Source organism: Hipposideros armiger, unplaced genomic scaffold (genome assembly GCF_001890085.2).
Source record: "Hipposideros armiger isolate ML-2016 unplaced genomic scaffold, ASM189008v1 scaffold_696, whole genome shotgun sequence".
NCBI classification, from domain to species: domain Eukaryota; kingdom Metazoa; phylum Chordata; class Mammalia; order Chiroptera; family Hipposideridae; genus Hipposideros; species Hipposideros armiger.
This window is the reverse complement of record NW_017732046.1, coordinates 485,930-495,691: the sequence shown is the minus strand read 5'-3', so window position 1 is coordinate 495,691 and position 9,762 is coordinate 485,930.

Sequence of the window (9,762 nt, the reverse complement as noted above, 5' to 3'; positions counted from 1 at the left end):
TTGTGGAGGACGTTGCTTCACTGGCCCAAGTTGGCACCATCATTGCGCTCTTCTCTGGTGAGGCAGATCAGTCGCCAGCTTCTGGACGGCCGCTCACTGCGGCTGCTGGCCTCACACGGTAGCCCATGGCAACCCACTGCCACAGGGATTGCAGCCCACGCCGTCGCCGGCGACTCAGGGCAGCCCAGCTCCAGGTTGAGCTGTTGTTCAGCATCTTAGCTGTAGAGGGCAGTGTCACTGGCCCTCATATGTGGGATCCGAACCGGAGCCCTCTGGCATCCCAAGCGAGTTCTTAACCATCGCGCCACTCGGCCGGCCCTCGAGTATAACTTTTGACTGCCTCAAAACTCAACTATAGTCATCCCTCAGTATCCCTGGGGGAATTGGTTCCAGGACCCCTCGTGGATACCCAAATCCAAGGATGCTCAAGTCCCTTATATAAAATGGTGTAGATTAATGCTTACAGTCGCCCTTCACATCTGCGGGTCCTCAACTGCAGATCAAAAATACTGTTTTCCATCTGTGGTTGGTTGAATTCTTGGATGTGAAATCCAGGGATATGGAGGGGCTGACTGTATATTTGTTTAAAAAAAAAAACCAACCCTATGTTTAAGTGGACCCATGCAATTCAAACCGTGTTGTTCAGGGGTCAACTATTTTTTTAATTGAGATATGATTGACATTTTTATTGTATTCGTTTTAGGTGTACAACCTAATGATTTGATATATGAGTATATTTATATTGCAAAATGATCACCACAATAAGTGTAGTTAATATTCATTACTACACAGAGTTACACATTTTTTTTTCTAGTGATAGAACTTCTAAGGTTTACTCACCAATGCTCAAATACACTTTAAAGTCCTGATAACTATAGACAGCATGGTGCATATTACATCCCCAGGACTTATTTATCTCATAGCTGGCAATTTACACCTCTTGACTACCTTCTTCATCCATTTTTCAGTACAAGATAGTCTCTTCTGCAGTAAATATAGAGCCATGTCAGGGAATTTCAAGCCTCTTCTCAGGCCCAATTAGGGCACCATCTTCTAATTTTACTTTGGCAAAGGGATTTCTCTGTTCCCTTTACCTCTTTGTCTCCTCCATTCTCACCTTTGGTGAAGATTGGGTCTTTAGGCATAAATCACTTGTTCATTATTAGACCACTATTAATTGAACACCTGCTGTGTGCCCGCTATATACTCTAGTAGGTACTGAGGATAAGGGAGTGAACAAAACAAATATCTCTTCTCTGAGTTTCCATTCAAGGGACAGAGAGATATTAAACAAGCACTTACATGTATGTCAGATGGTTATATTGTTATGAAGAGAAATAAAGCAGGGAAAATGAATAGGGACTGTGGGAGTAGCAGTGGTGGTTGTTCTTTTAAATAGAATGGTGAGAGAAGGTCTCACCTGTAAGGTGAGTGGAAAAGCGATACATTAAGAAATATAGTGTAATTGCCCATTTCAGGGTCATGGTCATAAATTTAAAGGAAGATCTGACAGCACAGTGGTGAATTTTCCTTTAGTCACACCAAGCGAGTGACAAGGGCACAGAGTAGATGCAGACTTAATAAGGATTTAATTTAAGGTTTAATAAGGATTTAATAAAGGCTGTGATCTGGCCAAGCATGAAATGAGGAGAAAGCAAGAGGAGGCAGAGGAGTTCAGGGTGATTGCAAGAAGGGATTATTACGATTGACCATAGCATTAAAGCTGAGTAAGCAGGGAAGAGAGGAGAGTAGACAAACGCTAATAGTGAAAAAGTGATAAGGTTAATGGATTAATGATCCCAGTGGAGGTGAAAAACTGTTGGAGCCCATAGGTTCCTAATTTTCTTCTGGGATGGAAATCAGAAGCCCTGCTGGGGTTTGAGCCTCCATTTTTATTTTGTAGGGTGGGGATCACCAAAACCTCTCTTCAGCTCGTTAGGAGTCCCTGCTTGGGCCAACAGGGACTCCTCCATAAGGGTTCCTCTTCTCAGGAGGAGCCTGAAAATGCAATCGAAGCCAAATAACCGGCATCCTTTTGACTGAGGAATTTCTGAGAACTTCCAGATTAGGTTACAGCCATTTCACAGAGACATTCTCTGTGACTTCCTACTGTACCTGATTTACATTTTTTATTGCTCATAAAAATTCTTTGTGTCATACAGTTTCAGAATTCTAGATGCAAAATTAACTTTCTTTTAGTGTTTTCCAGTGTTATTTTGCATTTACAAAATCTTTTTTTTTTTTTTAAAGATTTTTATTGGGGAATTGGGGGATGGGAACAGTGCTGGGGAATTGGGGGAAGGGGAACAGACAAGTTGCTGTCGTTTTGTTCTTCAGTCTAGTTGTGGAGGACGTTGCTTCACTGGCCCAAGTTGGCACCATCATTGCGCTCTTCCCGGGCGAGGCAGATCAGTCGCCGGCTTCTGGACGGCCGCTCACTGCGGCTGCTGGCTGCTGGCTGCTCACGCTGGCTGCTCACGCTGGCTGCTGGCCGCTCACGGTAGCCCATGGTAGCCCATGGCAACCCACTGCCACAGGGAGTGCAGCCTACGCCGTCGCCGGCGACTTATGGCAGCCCAGCTCCAGGTTGAGCTGTTGCTCAGCATCTTAGCTGTAGAGGGCAGTGTCACTGGCCCTCATATGTGGGATCCGAACCGGGGCCCTCTGGCATCCCAAGCGAGTTCTTAACCATCGCGCCACTCGGCCGGCCCTATTTACAAAATCTTGATTTATAGGGTTAATGGGACAGAATCTTACCAGTTTTCTTTATAAGATTAACTAACTTCTTAAGCTTTGTGGTAGTACCATATAAAATTTATGGCTTCTGTCCTTACACATAGGGTCCATGTTTACTGCCCACCTCCCAGAAATTATTCGTAATCCTTATTTATTTGAGATGATTATATTAAGATAATTAATTATTTCCTGTACATGTTCATTCATATCCAAATTTGAGTCTCCTAAAATGCGTAGAAGCATTTTATTTAATTATATTTAATACTCTTTCCAAGACAAATGTTACTAAATTATAAGATCATACTTACTGGTAAACATATATTTTATTGTAAAAATAATTTAAACATTAATTTAATTTCATTTTCTTTTAATCAATGGAAATAGAAGAGCTGAAAAGCTGCTAATAAGAATACCAATGTCAAATGCAAATAAGAGGTCAATATTTTAAACAGTGAAATTGAGTAGGAAGGAAACAAGATGAGGACTACAAAGTCATGGTTCTTTTGAAGTTAATTTACATGTTACCTGACTCAAAACCTTTTCTCATGCTTTGTCAACTAGTAGGTCCTGTTTCTTCAAACAATTGTGGAGCAGCCTGTCTGTCACTAGCACCATTCTCTTCTCTCAAAATCATATTTTTATTTCTTTTGAGTATCTTGCATCCCAAAATTGACTTATTCTTCATATATGACTCACTAAGCAAGTCTTCCCAGGTAAACTGACCTATGATGATGTATGTATAAATACAGATTATGCCAGCTCTTTATTTCAATTGTCTTTTTTCCTATTAAATGGTCATAAGTATATTTCCTTCTTTCTGTGATACAGTAGAACAATCCAAACATGTATTAACTAATTCATTCATCAAATAATTATTGAGTGTCTGTTATATGATAGACATTGGTTTAGGTATTTAGGACACATCATGAGCAAAACTAATAAAAATCCTTGTGGTGCTTACAATCTAGTAGGGTAAGATAAATAAATACAAACATATAGTATGTTAGTGAATAGAATTAGGAGAAAAGTAAAGCAGGAATGGAAATAAGAAATATGTGTATGTGTGTTTGTATGTGATGTTTAATTTAGATAAGTTAACTTTGAAAAAATCTCACTGAGAAGCTGATGGTTGAGGCAAGACCTGAAAAAATGAGGGAGTAAGCTGTTCATTCTGGGGAAAATGCCTTCCAGGCAAAGGAAACAGCAAAAGCAAACGCTCTTGACAGAAGCTCCCCTAGAGAGGGTTCTAGGATGAGGGAGGAGGCTAGTTTGGCTACTGTGGAGTGAACCTGGTGGGGAGAGGACAAAAAGATCAACTAATAATGGGGTGGGGCTGAGGGATAGCGTGGGAGCAAATGACATAGAGCCTTGAAGACCATTGCAAGGACTTTGGTGTTTACTATTGGGGAAATGGGAACCACTGAGACATTCTGAGGAGTGGTGGAGTGACATGAATTGATTACCAAGATCATTCCATTGCTGAGTTGAGGTTGGACTGAAGGAGGGCCAAGGGAGAAGCAGCAGCATTGGAAGTCAGTTAGAAGTCGTTTGCAATAAAGTAGATGGAAAATTATGTTGCCTTGTTCTAGTTGGGATTCTGGATAGGTTTTGAAAATGTAGCTGTAAAGATTTGTTGATGAATCAAATCCTTTTGGACTTAGCTGGCTATAAGATGTGAGACAGAGAATGACAAAATTTTTTGGCCCAAGCAACTTTAGTATTGGCGTTGCCATTCACTAAGACGGGGAAGACTGTGGATGGAGCAGTTTTTTTTGCTTTTTTGTTTGTTTGTTTGTTTTTGTTTTTTTTTTTAGCTGAGCCATCCTGCCACCTGTTGGCAGCTCAGTGGCTGCTCAGCAGCTGCTCAGCTCGGGCCAGGAGTTGAACCGCTGTTGCTCAGAGCTCATGGGTGGAGCAGTTTGAAGGGGGATAACAGGAGTTCAGATTTGGAGGTATTAAATTTAAGATGCCTCTTGGGCTTTCCCACATGGAGATATGCAGTAGTCAGTTGGATGTATGAGTCTGGAGTTGAGGAAAAAGGTCAGGATAGACATAAACTTAGAAGCTAAGAGCAAATAAGCCTTGAGACTGGATGTGCTCCTAAGGCTCAATAGGGAGAAGGTTCAAGGACAGAGCACTAGAACATTCCAGTATTGAGAATGGAAAATTAAGAAGGAACTAGCAAGAACTGACTTTTGGATTTAGCAACACAGAGGTAACACATATTTTTATTTTTAGTAATAAATTATCCCCTATGTCTAAATGTATTATATTGCCTCCTAATTCCTATATAAAACTATTTGTAAATTTAAATTCTTTAACTGAGAGTTCTGAGGACACATATGAATCCATAAGAGACAAGAAAGATGGGCTTTCTCTTGTTGAGTCTGATACTAGAATGAAAGATTAAAACTTTAAATTGTCTTTTAGCTGTGTTCTTGACTTAAATGAAAATGTATACTTCATGTAACTATGTTTGATGCTTTAAAAAAAAGCATAATTAAAACTATTTCCATATGACATAGAATAGCCCTGTGATATCCTAGTCTTATTATACTGATCTTTAGCCACTTCCTTTTCAATATTTTAGAAGTTACTTTTCCCTATTGTCTTTCTGTAACACATCCCTGGCAAATCTCAATATTGGATAAAAGCAACTATTTTACTTTTCCATGAACACCTACCAATTTCTGGGTCTTAACTGTCTCAGATTTGTGTTTTATCAACACATATGCCCAATCAGATTTCCCTCCATTCTCCATAATAATTATTCTAAACCTTTTCCACCCTCCTAACCTCTTTCCTGCCCTCCTCTCCTATCCTCAGCGTAGGCTATTTAGAACTGTATAATAAACTCTTTTCAAAAACTCTATCCAGATATCTCTCAGGCGCCCTGAATTCATTATGTTCAAACCAGAACTAATGATCTTCCCTCTCCTTCAAATTTGCTTCCCTCCTACAATTCCCTTCCCAGTAATTGGTGCTTTCCCAGTGCTCAAGCCATGAGCCCCAAATCATCTTTACATCCACCCTAACATCAAATAAACCCATTCTCCATATTCTTTATTTTGCAACCATGCTAAGGATTTTGTCTTGTTTTGTTTTGTTTTGTTTTGTTTTGTTTTGTTTTAACTCAAATTTGGTTTTGTCAATCTCCCTCTCCCCACCCACTCACACCCTTAATTCAAATCTGATTTGTCACAGGACTCAAAACCTGTCAGGATAAAGAATGATGTACTTAATGATATAAAATACTTTGTAGGCTTTAGATGCTTTGTACTAGTGGTACTCACTGTCTAGTGGAGGAAAATAGATGTTAAACATACCCCTAGCTATATAATTACAATCATAATAAGTGCTACAATCGTAATGAGAGTGGGTAACAGGAAGACCGAATCTAGTGGTGGGCCTCCTTGAGGAAACTACTTTAGGCTGATACCTGAGTGTGGGATAGGAAGAAAGATAAGAGCTCATTATAACAGCCCGTGAGAAAGGGAGAACACAGGATACTGGGAAGAGCTAAAAGGTCAGTGTGGCTGGAGATAGGGGCACAGCTGGAGGGTTTGTGGGAGCTGAAGGAGATAGGGGCACAGCTGGAGGGTTTGTGGGAGCTGAAAATAGTAAAGTCATATTAGACCTTAAGGGTTAAGGGTTTTGATCTTTATCTTAAAAGTAATTGGATGGTTTTACAGGTGTCAACAGGATGAGATTTAGCTTTTTAAAAGATCCATCAGGCTTTTCTGGTGTGTGCATTTTTCCTTTCCATTGGTTCTCATGAGGAGAGCCAAAAAGTTGACAGTGGAACAAAATCTACCCTGAGGCATTACTGGCTTTTATTTTCTTCGACCTTTCTTAGACCTTTCATGGTGTGAGGGCCACACCTAGGTCTGTACCCAGGACACACCCTAAGTCCTATCTTTTCCCTGCATAATAAGATTTTAAACAACAAAAACAAGAACAAATATTGAATCTAAACAATACGGTATTGTATTGACTCTCCCTTAGCCTCTATTTTGTTTAGATTTGATATTGCTTGCTCATTGGGTTACTTGGAAATAAAGGCCTTTTAATCCTTTGACTAAAGCAAGCCATTTCGTTGTTCTGAGTAAGAAGAGCCTTTCTTATGTAAAAATGCCTGCATCTCCAGTTATTTATGTGACCTCTAGTAGTGCGTTGCCTTCTTGTGAACACTTAGTCCTGAGGACCTTTAACTCTTACAGAAAAGTGACTGAATTAAGACATACTGTGCTGTAATGACCCCAGATTTGCGGTTCAGGAAACTAGAGATTGATTGGTTTTGAGAGGTTTATCCCGCAGCTCCTCAGCTGTTTTTATCATCCCTTCCCCCACTCATCCTTCCAGGCATTCATCCACCTAGGAACGAATAGATTAAGAATTTAGAAACACTGTTTGCAATTGGACTCAAATGGCAACTATTGTGCTAAATACATCTTTCTAATACACGAATACAAAATATGAGCAGGTAGTCACCAGGACTCTCAAAATCTTAAATCACTCTCCTCAAGCAGCTGTTGTGAAACAGCTCTTAAGTGCCCTTTTAAACCTAATGAGCTTATGTCGGCTCCAACGTCAGCAGCTACCTAATATTAAGCTCTCACTACATGCAAAAGACAGGAGCTTTGGGGAGGGCTGGAGAAAAGTACTAATTGATGAAAACACCGCAAACTGAAACTCATGAACCTCCAAAATAACAACATAGGGCTAATGATTAAGTTAAAGAATTGTTTCAAGGTTAAATGTTTCCAGGGTGGCGCTCCTACTAATCCCCTAGCTCTACACCACGCCTGGCATTCAGTAAGCGCTCAACAACCGTGAGCTCAGGGAGTGAAAGACCAACCCACGCTCACGCCCCTGCCACTGAGCTGAGATCCCACGCACCGGTCCTGGGGCCACGTGACACGCTCAGGCCAATGGGCTGGCTGCCCGCCGTGTGGGTCTCCTATAAAGGCGCCTGTAGCTGCTGGCTAGCTGCCGCCATTGGGGCGAGAGCTGGCGGCGACGGACGGTGGAGAACCGTTGCCCTGCACCACTTCATCTTGTGCGAGCTGAAGGGGACGATCGGCCGACATCCTTTTTCTCAAGAGGTAACAACTTCCTCGGGGAGCACTGTTCTGGGATCCGGGCTCTCGGGGGTACCATAGGTAGGGAACAACCGTTTTTTCTTCCCCTCCCCTCCCCCATCAATATGGTGCAAAGGGCAAGGCAGTTAGGGAGGTCATCCCCATGCCTGCCAGCAGCCCAGGTGAGCTGCCAGTTGCTTTCCTTTGGCCTTACCAACTGCAAGCTTGTTGCCCCCAATGGACTCTTTAAAATTTTGGAGAGGGGGCTTTTCTCTTAAACGTATGGCTTATTTTGTTTGTTTTTTGCAAGGAAGGAGTGCGAAAAAGGGGGTTGGGGCTAGGGGTTGGGGAGTTCCAGTTGTGCAGCCATCTCCTTTCCATCTCAAAAAAACACCGTCTTTGTTGTTCTCTTCGGCCTTGGATTGCTGGATCTCTGCCTGTACTGTCGTAGATTGGGAATGTAGGAGAGAGTACGAAGCTTTGCCTGTAGCTGGCATTTTTGTTGTTTTCTCGGCGTCATCTGTTGGGACAGGGAATTCCCGTCCTTGATTCATTTATTCGTTCAACTCAAGTCCTTGGAACATGCTTAACCCTCTCTTGGGTGTTGCAGAATCAGAAGTGGGCCTGACCACAAGGCACTAGCTTGTGTTTCGAATTAAGATGAGGTACATACAGGGTGCTTTGGGACCCGTGGGAAGCGCTTGGGTTGATGGAGGGCAACGAGGCAGGCTTTTGGGTAAAGGCGTTAACAGCTGTGTCTTGGGAGACAAATAGAGAAGTTAGACTAAAGAGTGATGAGGGAGGCTCTGGTCAGGAGAAAATATTCAAAGGCATGAGCGTGTGGGAGTATGGTAGGGCAGGACAGTAGAGAACTGCAGTGTTTTCATGGTGGCTGGCCCAGTGTTGGCAGTTGAGAGAGTAGCAAGGGATGAGTCTAGTGAGATAAACAAGGGTCCATCAAACGGTTTATATATTTGTAGATCTTGAATTGCTGGACAAAAAAATCAAAACATCACTATTTCATTAATTCAGATGGAAAGTAACAAGTGACTGAACAAAAGGAGTGGTTTGGGGGATGGAGAATAGGAACACAGTATTCAGAATATGTAAAGTTTCAGTCCGCAGTCATTTGTGCAGAGGTATTTGATATTTTGCAGTGGCTAAGATCTGCATTCGGGGAGTTAGTAGATGGAGTTAAAAAAGAGGGCAAAGAGAGAAGGGGGTGAGATGAATGGATTAACAGAAGATAAAATTATGAGGGAGATGACCTGGAATTCTACTTTTAACTCTAACCCTCCTATTTGTTCCCTTAGCACCATAGCAGTAGTTCTATGTATCGTGTTGTAATTGCGTGTTTATAAGTCTCTGCAGAGTCTGTATTCCCAGTTTCTAGCTCGGTGCTTGGCACTACTGTAGGTGCTTTATAAATGTTTAATAAATGAACAAACAGAATCTGGGGGAAAATGTATCCTGGAAACCGGAGAAGAATTACAAGAGAGTCACAATAGTCTAGTGACAGATGTTGCTGAGAAGTCAAGTAAGATAGAATTAAAAAAGAATCCATTGGCTTTAACAGCAAAGTGTGGTAAGTATTAACCTTAGCATAAAGGGAATGTTAGAGGAATGGCAGGAAAAAGTCTAGTGTGAGGTGGAGTATGAAGACAATGTCATTTTTAGGATGCTCTGGTGTGAGGTATAGAAGAGAAGATTAAGGCTACAAGGAGACAATAGGATCAAGAGAAGAATTTTAGGGAAACTTGAGAAAGTTTATATGGAGGGGAAGCTAGCATAGAAATGTTGAAGATACAGGCAAGAAGAGCAAGGTGCTTCGGGAGCGGGCATCATTACCCAGAGCACCTGAGAAGAATTCTAGCCGGAAAGGATACACCTCATTCTTAGGCTGAACAGAGGAGCAGAGGAGAAGGTTGAGTCAATGTGAAGAATA